Here is a 16740-nt window from a genome sequence, read left to right as displayed (position 1 = left end):
AGAGTGAAGGGAGGGAGAATGAGAGGGGAGGGCGAGAGAGAGGGGAGAGAGAGAGAGCGAAGCAAATGGGAAAGAGAGGAGCAAGACAGAGCGAGAGAGGAGAGAGAGGGGGTGATAGAGATAGAGAGAGTGGGCGAGAGTGAGTGAGAGTGGGGCGAGAAAGGGGTGAAAGAGAGAGAAAGAGAGAGAGAGGGAGAGAGGTGCAAAAGAGAGGTGCAAGTGAGAATGAGAGAGCAAGAGTGAGATGAGAGCAAGGGTGGGAAAGAGTGAGATGTGTGTGGGAGAGAGGGTGAGGGGGAGAGGGAGAGACTGAGCTAGAGAGAGCAAGAGAGGGGCGAGAGAAGGGCGACAGAAAGAGAAAGGGGAGAGACACGGGGAGAGAGAGGGATGGAAAGTGCTGGGGGATAAAGAGAGTGACAGAGAGAGCATAAGCGGCCGAGGGAGAGTGAGCGAGAGGCAGAGAGATGGGGAGGGCGAGAGAGAGGAGGGCAGAGCGAGAGATGGGGGCAAGTGAGAGACAGAGGGATGAGAGAGAGGGGTGCGAGAGAGAGAAGGTAAGAGGGGAGGACTGAGAAAGAGAGACGGTGAGAGAGAGCAACACACAGACAGAGAGAGACATAGAGCAAGAATGAGAGATAAGAGGTGAGAATGGAGAGAGACAGACAGACAGAGCATCAGTGAGAGAGAGAGCGAGAGAGACAGTGAGATGAGAGAGAGAGGGAGGCAAGAGAGAGGGAGAGAGGGAGTGAAATAGAGAGAGAGCATGAGAGCGCGAGGGTGGGTGAGAGTTTGAGAAAGAGAGACCGAGAGAAAAAGTGAGAAAGACAGGGTGTGAGAGAGAGATGGGGGGTGCGGGGGGAGAGAGGGATAGCAAGAGATCGGGAGAGAGAAGAGAGAGGAGGCGAGTGAGAGACAGAAGAATGAGAGAGAGGGATAAGTTCACACGAGAGAGACAGAGGCAGCGAGACAGAGAGGGAGACCTGAGAGAAACGGAGAGACAGACAGTTTGAGAGAGATAGAGGGGGCAAGAGAGAGACAGAAGGATAAGAGAGAGAGGGGGGGCACAAGAGAGACAGAGGCAGCGAGGGAGGGAGGGATAGCTAAGAGAACAAGAGAGACAGGGAGACAGAGAGATAGAGAGGCAGAGACAGAGAGGCAGAGAGACCGAGTGAGAGAGAGGGGCGATGGGGGCGTGAGAGAGGGGGATGGAGGGGGAGGGATTGCGTGACAGGGCAAGAGAGATGGCAGAGAGAGTGCACAGAGTGAGGGGCCAAAGAGAGGGGGAGAGAGGGGGGAGAGAGAGGGGGAGTGGGGAGAGAGAGACTGCACAGAGAGAGGGGGAAAGAGAGGGGGAGAGAGAGGGGAGGGGAGAGAGAGGGGAGGAGAGAGAGAGGGGACAGAGCGGGACAGAGAGGGGAGAGAGGGGAGAGATAGAGGGGTTGTGAGAGAGGGTGTGTGTGAGAGAGAATGGGTGTTAGAGAGACGTGGTGTGTGAAAGAGAAGGGGCATGAGAGAATGGGTATGAGAAAGAGGGGGTGGGACAGAGATAGAGAGAGAGACAGATTGGTGAGAGAGAGTGGGGAGATGGGAGTGAGTGAGAGGGTCTGTGAGAGATAAGGGTTGAGGGATAAGGATGATAGAGAGGGGGTGAGAGAGAGGGCGTGAGAAAGAGAGAGAGCGAGTGAAAAAGAGAGATCGTGTTGAGAGAGAGGGGGATTAGAGAGAGGGGGTTGGGGTGAGAGAGAAAGTGGAGAGGGGGTAAGAGAGAGTGGAGTGAGAAGGAGAAGGTGTGAGAGAGAGTGGGTGAGAGACGGGTGAGTGGGAGGAGTGAGGGGTAGGGTCAGAGAGAGAGAGAGGGGGGGCCAAGAGACAAAGGGTGTGAGAGAGGGAGAGGGGTGAGGGGGTGAGAAAGTGAGGGGGTGAGGGGTTGCGGGAGAGGGGATGTGAGAGGGGGGAGAGAGAGGGGTTGAGAGAGAGGGTGGTAAGAGAGTGAGGGGTGAGAGAGAGATGGGTGAAGAGAGAAGGGGGTGGGAGAAGAGGTGGTGAGGGGTGTGAGAGATGAGAGAGAGAGAGGGTGAGAGAGAGGGAGTGAGAAAGAGAGAGAGGGAATGAGAAAAAGAAAGAGAGAGGGTGGGGGAGATGGAGGGAGTGGGAGAGAGGGGCTCAGAAAGAGTGGGAGACAGAGACACGGGTAAGAGAGAGAGGGAGTGAGAGAAAGGGGGATGTGGTGGGGTGAGAGAGATGGTGGATGAGAGAGAGGAGGGTGAGAGATTGATGGTGTGAGAGAGTGAGGTTATAAGAGAGAGGGTTTGTGAGTGGGGTGGTGAGAAGGGTGGTGAGTGAGAGAGCGAGTGAGAGAGAGGGGCTGAGAGAGAGGGAGTGAGAGAGCGGGTAAAATAGAGAGGGGGTGAGAGAGAGAGGTGTGTGAGAGAGAGGGGTTGAGAGAGAGGTGGGAGAGAGATGGGGTGAAGAGAGAAGGCATTGGGAGAGAGACGGGGTGAGGGGTGTGAGAGATGAGAGAGAGGGTGAGAGAGAAGGGAGTGAGAAAGAGAGAGAGGGGATGAGAAAGAGAAAGAGAGAGGGTGGGAGAGATGGAGGCTGTGAGAGAGCGAGGGTGTGTGAAAGTAGTGTGAGAGAGAGGGGGATGCGAAAGAGATTGGGGTGGGAGAGAGAGAGGGCTGAGAGAGAGGGGGTGGGAGAGAGAGGGGGTGAGAGAGAAATAGGGGTGGGGGAGAGAGAGAAAGAGAGGATGAGAAGGTGAGAAAGAGAGAGTGTGTGAGGGAGGTGAGAGATGAGAGAGAGCAGGGTGAGATAGAGAGTGTGCTGAGAGAGAAAGGGGGCTGAGAGAGAGGGGAGTGAGAGAGAAGGGGCTGAGAGAGAGGGGACTGACAGAGAAACGGGGCTGAGAGAGGGGCTCAGAAATAGTGGGGGTGAGAGAGAGGGGGTGACGGAGAGAGGGGGTGAGAGTGAGAGGGGGATGTGGGCGGTGAGAGTGAGAGACGTGGGTGAGAGAGTGGAGGGTGAGAGATTTAGGGTGTGAGAGAGTGAGGTTAAGAGAGAGAGGGTTTTGAGAGGGGGGTGGTAAGGGGAGTGATGAGTGAGAGAGGGTGTGAAAGAGAGGGGTTGAGATAGTTAGGAAGTGAGAGAGCGAGGGCGTGAGAGAGGGTGAGAGAGAGGGGTGAGAGAAAGGGGTGAGAAGAGTGGGGAGAGAGACAGAATGGGCTGAGAGAGTGGGGGCCAAGAGAGAGCGGGCTGAGAGTGGAGTGAGACAGAGAGAGTTTCTGTGAGAGAGAGAGGGAGGATGACAGAGAGGGGTGAGAGAGAGGCGTTGAAAAAGGGAGAGAGGGGCTGAGAGAGAGGGGGTGAGGGAGAGAGAGGTGTGAGAGAGAGGGGGTGAGAGAGAGGGGTTAGAGAAACGGTGGTGTGAAAGAGAGGGTGTGAGAGAGAGGGGGTGAGAGAGAGGGGTGAGAGAGAGAGGGTGGTGAGAGAGAGAGGATGAGAGAGTGATGGAGGTTGAGAGAGGGGATGGTAAGAGAGAGAAGGGGGTGAAAGAGAGAGGGAGTGAGAGATTGAGGGGATGAGCGAATGAGGGGGGTTGAGAGAGGGGGTGGTGAGTGGGGGATGAGAGAGAGAGGGAGTGAGAGAGAGGGGGAGAGAGAGAGAGGAAGTGAGAGAGAGAGGAATGAGAGAGAGGGTGAGAGAGAGGGATAAGAGAGAGAGGGGTATGAGAGAGGGGTAAGAGAGAGGGGTTGAGAGAGAGAGGGTGAGAGAGAGGGGTTGAGAGAGAGAGGGGATGCGAGAGAGAGAGGGGATGAGAATGTGAGGGAGGTTGAGAGAGGGGATGGTAAGAGAGAGAAGGGGTGAGAGAGAAGGGTTGAGAAAGAGAGGGTGAGAGAGAGGGGTTCAGAGAAAGAGGGTGAGAGAGAGGTGTTGAGAGAGAAAGGGGGTGTGAAAGATTGAGGGGATGAGCGAGTGAGGGGGGTTGAGAGAGGGGGTGGTGAGAGGGGAGTGAGAGAGAGAGGGTGTGAGAGAGAGAGGGAATGAGAGAGAGAGAGAGGGTGAGAGAGAGGGGTGAGAGAGAGAGGGGTTGAGAAAGAGAGGGTGATGAGAGAGGGAGTGGTTGTGAGAGAGGGGTTGAGAGCGCGAGGGGTGGGGCAGAGAGAGGGTGAGAGAGAGGTGTGAGAGAGAGGGGGTGAAAAGAGTGTGGGGTGGGAGAGAGAGAGGCGGGTGAGAGAGAGAGCGAGGTGAGAGAGGTTAGAGGGAAGTTGAAGTGAGAGACAGAGAAGGGGTGGGAGAGAGTGGGGGTGAGAGATGAGAGAGGGTGAGAGAGGGGAAGTGAGAAGGAGAGAGAGGGGATGAGAAAAAGACAGAGAGATGGTGGGAAGAGGGCGAAGGTGAGAGAGCGAGAGTGTGTGAAAATGTGTGTGTGTGAGAGAGAGAGTGGATGTGAAAGAGATTGGCGTGGGAGAGAGAGAGGGTGTGACAGAGCCACAAGGGTGAGAGAGAGGTGGTGAGAGAGAGATGGGTGTGAGAGAGAGAGAGAGGGGATGATAGAGTAAGGGGCATTGAGAGCGGAGGTGGCAAGAGAGAGAGGGGAGTGAGAGAGAGAAGGAGTGAGAGAGAGAGGGTGAGAGAGAGAGGGTGAGAGACAGGGGGTCGCGAGAAAGGGGGGTGAGAGACTGAGTGTGTGAGAGAGTGAGGGGATGAGAGAGTGAGGGTTTTGAGAGGGGGATGAGAGAGATAGGGTGTGAGAGAAAGCGGTTGAGAGAGAGAGGGTTGGGAGAGAGGGGGGGTGAGAGAGAGAGAGAGGAAGTGAGAGAGAGAGGAATGAGAGAGAGGGCGAGAGAGAGGGATAAGAGAGAGAGGGGTATGAGAGAGATGGTAAGAGAGAGGGGTTGAGAGAGAGAGGGGGTGCGAGAGAGAGAGGGATGAGAATGTGAGGGAGGTTGAGAGAGGGGATGGTAAGAGAGAGAAGGGGTGAGAGAGAGGGGTTGAGAAAGAGAGTGTGAGGGAGAGGGGTTGAGAGAAAGAGGGTGAGAGAGAGGTGTTGAGAGAGAAAGGGGGTGTGAAAGATTGAGGGGATGAGCGAGTGAGGGGGGTTGAGAGAGGGGGTGGTGAGAGGGGGGTGAGAGAGAGGGCATGAGAGAGAGGGAATGAGAGAGAGAGGGTGAGAGAGAGGGGTGAGAGAGAGAGGGGTTGAGAAAGAGAGGGTGATGAGAGACGGAGTGGTTGTGAGAGAGGGGTTGAGAGTGCGAGGGGTGGGGCAGAGAGAGAGTGAGAGAGAGGTGTGAGAGAGAGGGGGTGAAAAGAGTATGGGGTGGGAGATAGAAAAGCGGGTGAGAGAGAGAGCGAGGTGAGAGAGGTTCGAGGGAAGTTGAAGTGAGAGACAGAGAAGTGGTGGGAGAGAGTGGGGGTGAGAGATGAGAGAGAGGGTGAGAGAGGGGAAGTGAGAAGGAGAGAGAGGGGATGAGAAAAAGACAGAGAGATGGTGGGAAGAGGGCGAGGGTGAGAGAGCGAGAGTGTGTGAAAATGTGTGTGTGTGAGAGAGAGAGTGGATGTGAAAGAGATTGGCGTGGGAGAGAGAGAGGGTGTGACAGAGAGACAAGGGTGAGAGAGAGGTGGTGAGAGAGAGATGGGTGTGAGAGAGAGAGAGAGGGGATGATAGAGTAAGGGGCATTGAGAGCGGAGGTGGCAAGAGAGAGAGGGGAGTGAGAGAGAGAAGGAGTGAGAGAGAGAGGGTGAGAGAGAGAGGGTGAGAGACAGGGGGTTGCGAGAAAGGGGGGTGAGAGACTGAGTGTGTGAGAGAGTGAGGGGATGAGAGAGTGAGGGTTTTGAGATGGGGATGAGAGAGATAGGGTGTGAGAGAAAGCGGTTGAGAGAGAAAGGGTTGGGAGAGAGAGGGGGTGAGAGAGAGAGGAAGTGAGAGAGAGAGGAATGAGAGAGAGGGCGAGAGAGAGGGATAAGGGAGAGAGGGGTATGAGAGAGATGGTAAGAGAGAGGGGTTGAGAGAGAGAGGGGGTGCGAGAGAGAGAGGGGATGAGAATGTGAGGGAGGTTGAGAGAGGGGATGGTAAGAGAGAGAAGGGGTGAGAGAGAGGGGTTGAGAAAGAGAGGGTGAGGGAGAGGGGTTGAGAGAAAGAGGGTGAGAGAGAGGTGTTGAGAGAGAAAGGGGGTGTGAAAGATTGAGGGGATGAGCGAGTGAGGGGGGTTGAGAGAGGGGGTGGTGAGAGGGGGGTGAGAGAGAGGGCATGAGAGAGAGGGAATGAGAGAGAGAGGGTGAGAGAGAGGGGTGAGAGAGAGAGGGGTTGAGAAAGAGAGGGTAATGAGAGAGGGAGTGGTTGTGAGAGAGGGGTTGAGAGTGCGAGGGGTGGGGCAGAGAGAGAGTGAGAGAGATGTGTGAGAGAGAGGGGGTGAAAAGAGTGTGGGGTGGGAGAGAGAGCGGCGGGTGAGAGAGAGAGAGCGAGGTGAGAGAGGTTAGAGGGAAGTTGAAGTGAGAGACAGAGAAGGAGTGGGAGAGAGTGGGGGTGAGAGATGAGAGAGAGGGTGAGAGAGGGGAAGTGAGAAGGAGAGAGAGGGGATGAGAAAAAGACAGAGAGATGGTGGGAAGAGGGCGAGGGTGAGAGAGCGAGAGTATGTGAAAGTGTGTGTGTGTGACAGAGAGAGGGGATGTGAAAGAGATTGGCGTGGGAGAGAGAGAGGGTGTGACAGAGAGACAAGGGTGAGAGAGAGGTGGTGAGAGAGAGATGGGTGTGAGAGAGAGAGGGGATGATAGAGTAAGGGGCATTGAGAGCGGGGGTGGGAAGAGAGAGAAGGGAGTGAGAGAGAGAAGGAGTGAGAGAGAGAGGGTGAGAGAGAGAAGGTGAGAGACAGGGGGTTGCGAGAAAGGGGGGTGAGAGACTGAGTGTGTGAGAGAGTGAGGGGATGAGAGAGTGAGGGTTTTGAGAGGGGGATGAGAGAGATAGGGTGTGAGAGAAAGCGGTTGAGAGAGAGAGGGTTGGGAGAGAGAGGGGGTGAGAGAGAGAGGGTTGATAGAGAGAGGGTGCAAAGAGGGGGATGAGAGGTGAGAGAGAGGGTGAGAGAGGGAGTGAGAAAGAGAGGGAAGATGAGAAAGAGACAGAGAGATGGTGGGAGAGAGAGGGTGTGACAGAGAGAGAGGGATGAGAGAGAGGGGGAGTGAGAGAGTGAGGGGATGAGAAGGTGCTGGGGGTTGAGAGAGGGGTTAGTGAGAGGGGTGTGAGAGAGAGGGTGTGTGAGAGAGAGAGCGGAGTGCGAGAGAGAGGAAGTGAGAGAGAAGGAATGAGAGAGAGGGGGTGAGAAAGAGAGGGGTGAGAGAGGGGTGAGAGAGCAGGTTTGAGAGAGAGAGGGTGATGAGAGAGGGAGAGGGTGTGAGAGAGGGGTTGAGAGAGAGGGGTGGGAGAGAGAGGGGGTGAGAGAGAGAGGGGGTTGAGAGAGAGACCTGAAGAAAGAGAGTGGAGTGGGAGTGAGAGGTGGGTGAGAGAGAGAGAGCTAGGTGAGAAGGAGGTGAGAGGGAGGTGCGAGTGAGAGACAGAGAAGGTGTGGGAGAGAGTGGGGATGAGAGATGAGAGAGAGGGTGAGACGGGGGAGTGAGAAGGAGAGAGCGGATGAGAAAGAGACACAGACATGGTGGGAGAGAGGGAGAGGGTGAGAGAGCGAGGGTGTGTGAGACTGTGAGAGAGAGGGGGGATGAGAAAGAGATTAGATTGGGAGAGAGAGAGGGTGTGAAAAAGAGAGGGGATGAGAGAGTGAGGGGTGTTAAGAGAGAGGTTGGTAAGAGAGAGGGGGTGTGAGAGAGAAAGTCAGTGAGCGAGAGATAGAGTGAGAGAGAGATGGTGAGAGAGAGGAGGGTGAGAGACAGGAGGGTGAGAGATTGAGGGTGTGAGAGAGTGAGGTTATGAGAGAGACGGGTTTGAGAGGTGGGTGGTGAATGAAAAAGGGAGTGAGCGAATGAGGGAGTGAGAGAGAGAGGGTGAGAGAGAGGGGTGAGAGAGAGGGGTGAGAGAGGGTGTTTTAGAGAGGGGGATTGAGGTAGAGGGGTGAGAGAGAGATGGGGTAAAGAGAGAAGGGGTGGGAGAGAGAGGGTTGAGGGGTTTGAGAGATGAGAGATGGTGAGAGAGAGGGAGTGAGAAAGAGCGAGAGAGGGGATGCGAAAGAGAAATAGAGAGGGTGGGAGAGATGGAGGGATTGAGAGAGCGAGGGTGTGTGAGAGTAGTGTGAGAGAGAGGGGGATGTGAAAGAGATTGGGGTGGAGAGAGAGAGGGCTGAGAGAGAGAGGGGTGGGAGAGAGAGGGGGTGAGAGATAAATAGGGGTGGGGGAGGAAGAGAGAATGGGAGGATGAGAGGGTGAGAAAGAGAGAGTGTGAGGGAGGGGAGAGATGAGAGAGCAGGGTGAGATCGAGAGGTTCCTGAGAGAGAAGGGGCTGCTTGAGAGGGGGCTGAGAGAGAAACGGGGCTGAGAGAGAGAGGCTTAGAGAGAGTGGGTGTGAGAGGGGGGTTTAGGGAGAGAGGTGGTGAGAGAGAGAGGGGGATGGGAGAGAGAGGGGTGAGAGAGACAGTGGGGAAAGAGACAAAAGGGGCTGAGAGAGGGGGCTGAGAGAGCGCGGGCTGAGAGAAAGGGGGTGTGAAAGAGAAAGAGAGTGTGTGAGAGAGGGAATGAGAGAGAGGGGTGTGAGAGAACCGTTGAAAGAGGGAGAGAGGGGCTGAGAGAGGGGGTGAGAGAGAGTGGTGTGTGTGTGAGAGAGAGAGGTTTTGAGAGAGAGGGGTGAGAGAGGGGGTGAGAGAGATAGGTGAGAGAGAGGGTGGTGTGAGAGTGAGGGGATGAGAGAAAGGGGCAGAGAGAGTGGGTGTGAGATGGAAGGGTTGAGAGAGAGGGGGTGAGAAAGAGGGGTGAGAGAGAGAGGGTGAGAGAGAGGCGTTAAAAGAGGGTGAGAGGGGCAGAGAGGGGTTGAGAGAGAGACGGGGTGTGAGAGAGAGGGGCTGAGAGAGAGTGTGTGAGAGAGAGTGGGGGTGAGAGAGAGGGGGTGTGTGAGTGAGGGGGTGAAAGCGAGAAAAGGGATGAGATAGAGTGTGTGAGAGAGGGGTGGTGACAGAGAGAGGGAGTGAGAGAGAAGGGGCGAGACAGAGTGTGGGGAGAGAGTGGGGAGAGAGAGTGAGGAGAGAGGAGTGAGAGAGGGGAGAGAGAGTGGTGAGAGACAGTGTGTGTGGTGAGGGGGGTGAGAGAGAAGGGTGATAGAGGGGGAAGAGAGAGGGGGAAAGAGAGAGGGGGAGAGAAACGGTGGAGAGAGAAGGGGAGAGAGGGGGTAGAGAGTGGGGGAAAGAGATTTAGAGGGGAGAAAGAGTTAGAGTAGTGATACAGAGAGGGGTAAGAGAGAGGGGAAGTGAGAGAGTTGGGTTGAGAGAGAAATAGGGGTGGGGAGAGAGAGTCAGAGGATGAGAGGGTGAGAAAGAGAGAGAGTGTGAGGGAGGGGAGAGATGAGAGAGAGCAGGGTGAGATCGAAAGGGTACTGAGAGAGAATGGGGGCTGAGAGAGAGGGGAGTGAGAGAGAAACGGGACTGAGAGAGAGGGGCTCAGAGAGAGTGGGGGTGAGAGAGGGGGTGAGGGAGAGAGGGGGATGTTAGAGGGGGCTGAGAGAGAGACGGTGGGTGAGAGAGAGAGAATTGAGAGAGAGGGGGGTGAGAGAGAGATTGGGGTGAGAGACAGAAGGGGCTGAGAGAGAGGGGGCTGAGAGAGAAACAGGGCTGAGAGAGAAGGGTTCAGAGAGAGTGGGGTGTGAGAGAGAGGGGGTGAGGGAGAGGCAGAGAGAAAGAGAGAGGGGATGAGAAAGAGAAATAGAGAGGGTGGGAGAGATGGAGGGGGTGAGAGAGCGAGGGTGTGTGAGAGTAGTGTGAGAGGGAGGGGAATGTGAAAGAGATTGGGGTTGGAGAGAGAGAGAGGGCTGAGAGAGAGAGGGGTGGGAGAGACGGGGTGAGAGAGAGGCGTGAAAAGAGAGTGAGAGGGGCTGATAGTGTGGGGGAAGAGAGAAAGGGTGAGAAAGAGGGGTTGAGAGAGAGGGACGGTGTAAGAGAGAGGGGCTGAGAGAGAGTGGGGGTGAGAGAGAGGGGGTGTGTGAGTGAGGGGGTGAAAGGGAGAGAAGAGATGAGACAGAGTGTGTGAGAGAGGGGTGGTGAGAGAGAGAGGGAATGAGAGAGAAGGGGCGAGACAGAGTTTGGGGAGAGAGCAGGGGGAGAGAGGAGTGAGAGAGGGGAGAGAGAGTGGTGAGAGACAGTATGTGGTGAGAGAGGGTGAGAGAAAAGGGGTGAGAGAGGGGGGAAGAGAGAGGGGGAAAGAGAGAGGGGGTGAGAGACGGTGGAGAGAGGGGGGAGAGAAACGGTGGAGAGAGAAGGGGAGAGAGGGGTTAGAGAGTGGGGGAAATGGATTTAGAGGGGAGAAAGAGTTAGAGTAGTGAGACAGAGAGGGGTAACAGAGAGGGGAGGTGAGAGAGTTGGGGTGAGAGAGAAATAGGGGTGGGGGAGAGAGAGAGTCAGAGGAGGAGAGGGTGAGAAAGAGAGAGAGTGTGAGGGAGGGGAGAGATGAGAGAGAGCAGGGTGAGATTGAAAGGGTACTGAGAGAGAATGGGGGCTGAGAGAGAGGGGAGTGAGAGAGAAAGGGGACGGAGCGAGAGGGGGTTGAGAGAGAAACAGGGCTGAGAGAGGGGTTCAGAGAGTGTGGGGAGTGAGAGAGAGGGTGTGAGGGAGAGAGGGGGATGTGAGAGGGGGGTGAGAGAGAGACGGTGGGTGAGAGAGAGGGGTGAGAGAGAGGGGGGTGAGAGAGAGATTAGGGAGAGAGACAGAAGGTGCTGAGAGAGAGGGGGCTGAGAGAGCGCGGGATGATAGAGAGGGTGAGAAGAGAGGGCGTGAGAGAGATTGGGGAAAGAGAGGGGGAAGTCAGAGGGGGAAGAGAAAGAGGAGAGAGGGGGGTAGAGAGTGGGGGAAAGAGGTTGATATGGGAGAGAGAGTTAGAGTAGAGAGACAGAGAAGGGGTAAGAGAGAAGGGAGGTGAGAGAGTGGGGAGGTGAGAGAGGGGGGCGTGAGAGAGGGTGGTGTGAGAGGGAGTGAGAGAGTGGGATGTGGGAGAGGGGGGAGAGAGAGAGGGCTGAGAGAGGGGAGCTGAGAGAGAAAGGGGGCTGAGAGAGAGAGAGGGTCTGAAGGGGGTGAGAGAGAGAGAGAGAGGTGGTGCGCGAGAGAGAGGGAGTGAGACAGAGAGTGATTAGAGAGGGGGAGAGAGAGGTGATAGAGGGGTGAGAGAGAGAGGGGAGAGAGAGAGAGAGTGGTGAGAGACAGGGGGTGTGAGAGATGGGGGTGAGAGAGATGGGGCTGAGAGAGGGGTGTGGGAGATTGGGTTGAGAGAGGGAGGGGTGAGGTTTGGTGAGCGAGGGGCGTGAAGGGGTTGAGAGGGGTTAAGAGCAGGGGGATTGGGGATGAGACAGCCGTGTGAGGGGGGATGAGAGAAAATGAGAGAGTGAGGAGAGGGAGGGGATGAGAGATAGAGTGGGGTGAGAGAGAGAGAGGGGCTGAGAGAGCGCGGGGGTGAGACGGAGGAGGGTGTGAGAGAGGTGGGTGAGAGAGAGTGTATAAGAGAGGGGGGAGAGAGAGGGTGGGTATGAGGGAGAGAGTGATGGGGCGAGCGAGTGTGAGGGAGAGAGGGTGTGTGAGAGAGGGGAGAGATGAGAGAGACCGGGGTGGGGGTGGGTGTGAGACAGAGGGTTGGAGAGAGAGGGGGTGAGAGGGGTGAGAGAGAGAGTGGGTGAGACAGAGGGGTGTAGAGGGGGGAGATACAGGGTGGAGAGAGGGGTGAGAAATAGTGAGAGAGGGAGAGGGGAGAGGGGGGAGAGAAGGGGAGAGAAGGGGAGGTGGGGAGAGAGGGGGAGAGAGGGAGGAGGGGGAGTGAGAGTGTGGTAAGAGAGACAGAGAGAGGGGTGGGGAGTGAGAGAGAGGGGGCTGAGAGAGGGATAGAGCGTGCGGGGTTGAGAGAGAGAGGGGGGGGATGAGGGACAGCAGGGCGAGAGAGGGTGAGAAAGGGGGAGTGAGTTAGCGAGAGGGTGAGAGAGAGCGAGGGTGAGAGAGAGAGTGGGGGTGAGAGAGGGGTGACAAGAAGGGTGTGTGTGTGAGGGAGAGGGTGAGTGAGAGAGGGGGTGTGAGAGTGAGATGTTAGAGAGAGATCGGGTGATCGAGAGAGGGGGTGAGAGAGAGGGTGAGAGAGGACGATAGAGAGGACTAAGAGAAAGAGGGGGTGAGACAGAGAGGGTTGAGAGAGAGAGGAACAGTGAGAGAGATCAGGGTGGGACAGACTGGGGAGAGAGAGAGGGGCTGAGAAAGAGAGGGTTAGAGAGAAGTGGTGAGAGAGTGAGGTTGAGAGAGAGGTGTGAGAGAGAGGGGTGAGGGATAGCGCGGGTGAGAAAGATAAAGGGGGTGAGAGAGACAGGCTGAGAGAGAGAGAGGGTAAGAGAGGGGGTGAGAGAGAGAGGAGGTGAGAGAGAGGGATGAGAGAGAGAATTGAGGGGAGAGGGAGAGATGGTTGAGGGAGAGGGTGTGTGCGAGAGTGAGCGGGTTGGAAGACAGAGCGGGTGAGAAAGAAACAGTGGTGAGAGAGAGACTGGCTGAGAGAGAGAGGGTGAGAGAGAGGGGGTGAGAGAGAGAGGGTGTGAGAGAGGGTGAGGCAAGAGAGAGGGATCGAGGTGAGAGGGAGGGTGAGAGAGAGAGGTGATATGAGAGAGAGGGGTGAGAGAGAGAGTGGGTGTGAGAGAGAGGGGTGAGAGAGGTGGGTATGAGACTGTGGGGGTGAGAGAGTGGTGAGAGAGAGGGTGAGAGAGGGTGTGTGATCGAAAGAATGGGTGAGAGAGAGAGGTTGAAAGACAGCTGATGAGGGAGACAGGTAAAAGAGAGAGGGGCGAGAGAGAGGAGCTGAGAGAAAGAGAAGGCCTGAGAGAGAGGGTGTGAGAGAGTAGGGGAGAGAGAGAGAGAGGGTGATTGAGAGAGGTGTGTGAGAGAGAGGTGTGTGAGAGAGGAGCTGAGAGAAAGAGAGGGCCAGAGAGAGAGGGGGTGAGAGAGAAGGGGTGAGAGAGAGAGGGTGAGAGATGTGTGTGAGGTGGGGTGAGAGAGAGAGGGGGCTGAGAGAGGCGTGAGGGAAAGACGGCGCGAGAGAAGGTGTGAGAGAGGGTGGGAGAGAGAGTTGGATGTGAGAGAGAGGGGTGAGAGAGAGAGAGAGGTTTGAGAAAGAGGGGGTGAGGGAGAGGGGATATGAGAGAGAGAGAGAGGGTGTGAGAGGGAGTCTGAGAGAAGGAGGTGAGAGAGAGAGAGCGGGGGTAAGTGAGGGGAATGAGAGAGGGGAGAGGTGTCAGAGGGAGGGGATGAGAGAGTTAGAGTGGTGAGAGACGGGGGTGAGAGAGAGGGAATGACAGATAGAGCGGGGTGAGAGAGAGCCGTGAGAGAGAAGGGGTGTGAGAGAGAGAGGGGTGAGACAGAGAGGGGATGAGAGGGAGAGGGGGTGAGAGGGAGAGGGGGAGAGAGAGGGGTGAGAGAGAGGTGGTGAGAGAGAGTGTAGGTGAGATAGAAAGGGGTGTGAGCGAAAGGGCGTGAGGGAGAGGGTGCAGAGAGAGAGGGGATGAAAGATAGAGCGGGGTGAGAGAGCAAGGGGTGAGAGAGAGGGGCTGAGAGAGAAAGGGGGGTGGGAGAGAGAGAGTGAGAGGGTGAGAGGGTGAGAGGGTGAGTGAGATAGGGTGTGAGAGAGGGGGAGAGATGAGAGAGCAGGGTGAGATCGAGAGGGGGCTGAGAGAGAAAGGGGGCTGAGAGAGAGAGGGGTGAGGGAGTGATGGTTTGTGTAAGAGAGAGGGGGCTGAGAGAGGGGGGTGAGAGAGAGGGGCTGAGGGGTGAGAGAGAGAGAGGTGTGAGAGAGAGGGTGAGAGAGGGGGAAAGAGAGAGGGAGAAAGAGAGGGGGAGAGTGGAGAGAGGGGAAAGGGGAAGAGAGATTTAGAGGGGTGAGAGTGTTCAAGGGGTGAGAGTGAGGGGAGAGACAGAGGGGATGTGAGAGAGTGGGGAAGTGAGTGGGGGTCGTGAGAGAGGGTGGTATGAGAGGGTATGAGAGAGTGGGATGTGTGGGGGAGAGAGAGGGTGCGTGAGAGATGTGGGGTGAGAGAGAGGGGGCTGAGAGAGAGGGGGGCTGAGAGAAAAAGAGTGCTCTGAAAGAGATGGTGAACTCGAGGGCAGAGAGAGCGGGATAAGAGAGAGAGGGGTCAGAGAGAGTGGGGGTGAGAGAGAAAGGCTCTGAGAGAGAGAGTGTCTGAGAGAGAGGTGGTGAGAGAGAGGGGGTGAGAGAGAGGGGGTGAGTGAGAGACAGAGGGTTAGACAGAGAGGTGTGAGACAGAGGTGTGTGTGTGTGTGAGAGAGAGAGGGGTGAGAGAGTGTCTGAGAGAAGCGATGAGAGAGAAGGGGTGAGAGAGAGAGTTGTCAGAGTGAGTGTGGGTGAGAGCGAATGGGGCTGAGAGGGAGGTGTAAGAGAGGGAGGGGTGAGAGAAAGAGGTGGGTGTGAGAGCGAGAGGGTGTGAGATAGAGAGGGGGTGAGAGAGAGGGGTGTGAGAGAGAGAGCCTGAGAGAGGGGGTGAGAGAATGGGTGAGAGAGAGAGAGAGAGGTGTCAGAGAGAGGGGCAAGAGAGTGAGTGGCTGAGAGAAAGAGAGAGCCCGAGAGAGAGGGGGGGTGAGAGAGAGGGTGAGAGAGAGAGAGGGTGAGAGAGAGAGGTGTGTGAGTGAGAGAAGGGTGGGTGAGAAAGGGTGCTGAGAGAGAGAGGGTGTGAGAGAGAGGGGTGAGAGAGAGAAGATAAAAGAGAAAGATGTTTGAGAGAGGGGGGGGTCAGAGTGGGGTTGAGAGTGAGAAGGGTTGAGAGAGTTGGGGTGTGAGAGAGAGGAGGGTGAGAGAGAGATGAGGGAGAGAGATTGTGTGAGAGAGGGGGTGAGGGAGAAGGGGTGCGAAAGAATGGGTGAGAGAGGGAATTGTGTGAGAGAGAGTGTGAGAGAGAGGGGTGTGAGGGAGAGAGTGGTGTGAGAGAGACGGGATGAGCCAGAGGGGATGAGAGAGAGGGATAAGAGAGAGATGGGTGAGAGAGCGGGAGAGAGAGGGAGAGAGTGGTGCGGGGGATGAGAGAGAGGGTTTGAGGGGGTGCAAGAGAAAGAGGGGTGAGAGAAAGACGGGTAAGAGAGGGAGAGGGGTGAAAGAGAGAGAGGGGGTGAGAGAGAGAGGATGAGACAGAGGGAGTGAGAGAGGGATGAGAGAGAGAGGGATGAGGGAGATGGAGAGAGGGGTGCGGGGGATGAGAGCGCGGGGATGGGAGAGAGGGTTTGAGAGAGAGGGGCAAGAGAGAGAGAGGGGTGAGAGAGAGAGACGGGTGAGAGAGGAAGGGGTTGAGAACAGAAAGGGTGAGAGAGAGGGGGTGAGAGAGAGAGGGTGTGAGAGGGAGTCTGAGAGAAGGAGATAAGAGAGAGAGCGGGGGTAAGTGAGGGGAATGAGAGATGGGAGAGAGAGGGGGGGGAGGGAGGATTGGGGAGAGGGCGGAGAGGTGTCAGAGGGAGGGGATGAGAGAGTTAGAGTGGTTAGAGAGGGGGTGAGAGAGAGGGAATGACAGATAGTGCGGGGTGAGAGAGAGGGGGTGTGAGACAGAGAGGGGTGAGACAGAGAGGGGGTGAGAGGGAGAGGGGGAGAGAGAGATGGGTGAGAGAGAGGTGGTGAGAGAGAGTGGGTTTGATAGAAAGGGGTGTGAGCGAAAGGGCGTGCGCGAGAGGGTGCAGAGAGACAGGGGACGAAAGATAGAGCGGGGTGAGAGAGTGAGGGGTGAGAGAGAGGGGCTGAGAGAGAAAGAGGGGTGGGAGAGAGAGAGTGAGAGGGTGAGAGGGTGAGCGAGATAGAGTGTGAGAGAGTGTAGAGATGAGAGAGCAGGGTGAGATCGAGAGGGGGCTGAGAGAGAAAGGGGGCTGAGAGAGAGAGGGGTGAGGGAGTGATGGTTTGTGTAAGAGAGAGGGGGCTGAGAGAGGGGGGTGAGAGAGAGGGGCTGAGGGGTGAGAGAGAGAGAGGTGTGAGAGAGAGGGTGAGAGAGGGGGAAAGAGAGAGGGAGAAAGAGAGGGGGAGAGTGGGGAGAGGGGAAAGGGGAAGAGAGATTTAGAGGGGTGAGAGTGTTCAAGGGGTGAGAGAGAGAGAGGGGAGAGACAGAGGGGATGTGAGAGAGGGGGGACGTGAGTGGGGGGCGTGAGAGAGGGTGGTATGAGAGGGTATGAGAGAGTGGGATGTGTGGGGGAGAGAGAGGGTGCGTGAGAGATGTGGGGTGAGAGAGAGGGGGCTGAGAGAGAGGGGTGCTGAGAGAGAAAGAGGGCTCTGAAAGAGAGCGTGAATTCGAGGGCAGAGAGAGCGGGATAAGAGAGAGAGGTGGTGAGAGAGAGTGGGGGTGAGAGAGAAAGGGGGTTGAGAGAGAGTGTCTGAGAGAGGGGGGTGAGAGAGAGGGTGTGTGTGAGAGTGAGAGGGTTAGACAGAGGTGTGTGAGAGAGGGGTGTGCGTGTGAGAGAGAGAGGGGTGAGAGAGTGTCTGAGAGAAGGGATGAGAGAGAAGGGGCGAGAGAGAGAGAGGGTGAGAGAGGAAGGCGGTGAGAGAGACAGAGGGCCTGAGAGAGAGGGGACGAGAGAGAATGGCTGAGAGAGAGAGGAGTGA

The sequence above is a fragment of the Chiloscyllium plagiosum genome, unplaced genomic scaffold (genome assembly GCF_037043375.1).
Source record: "Chiloscyllium plagiosum isolate Xiang-an unplaced genomic scaffold, Cpla_swu_hap1 HiC_scaffold_44, whole genome shotgun sequence".
Lineage (NCBI taxonomy): Eukaryota > Metazoa > Chordata > Chondrichthyes > Orectolobiformes > Hemiscylliidae > Chiloscyllium > Chiloscyllium plagiosum.
This window is presented reverse-complemented; position numbering follows the sequence as displayed.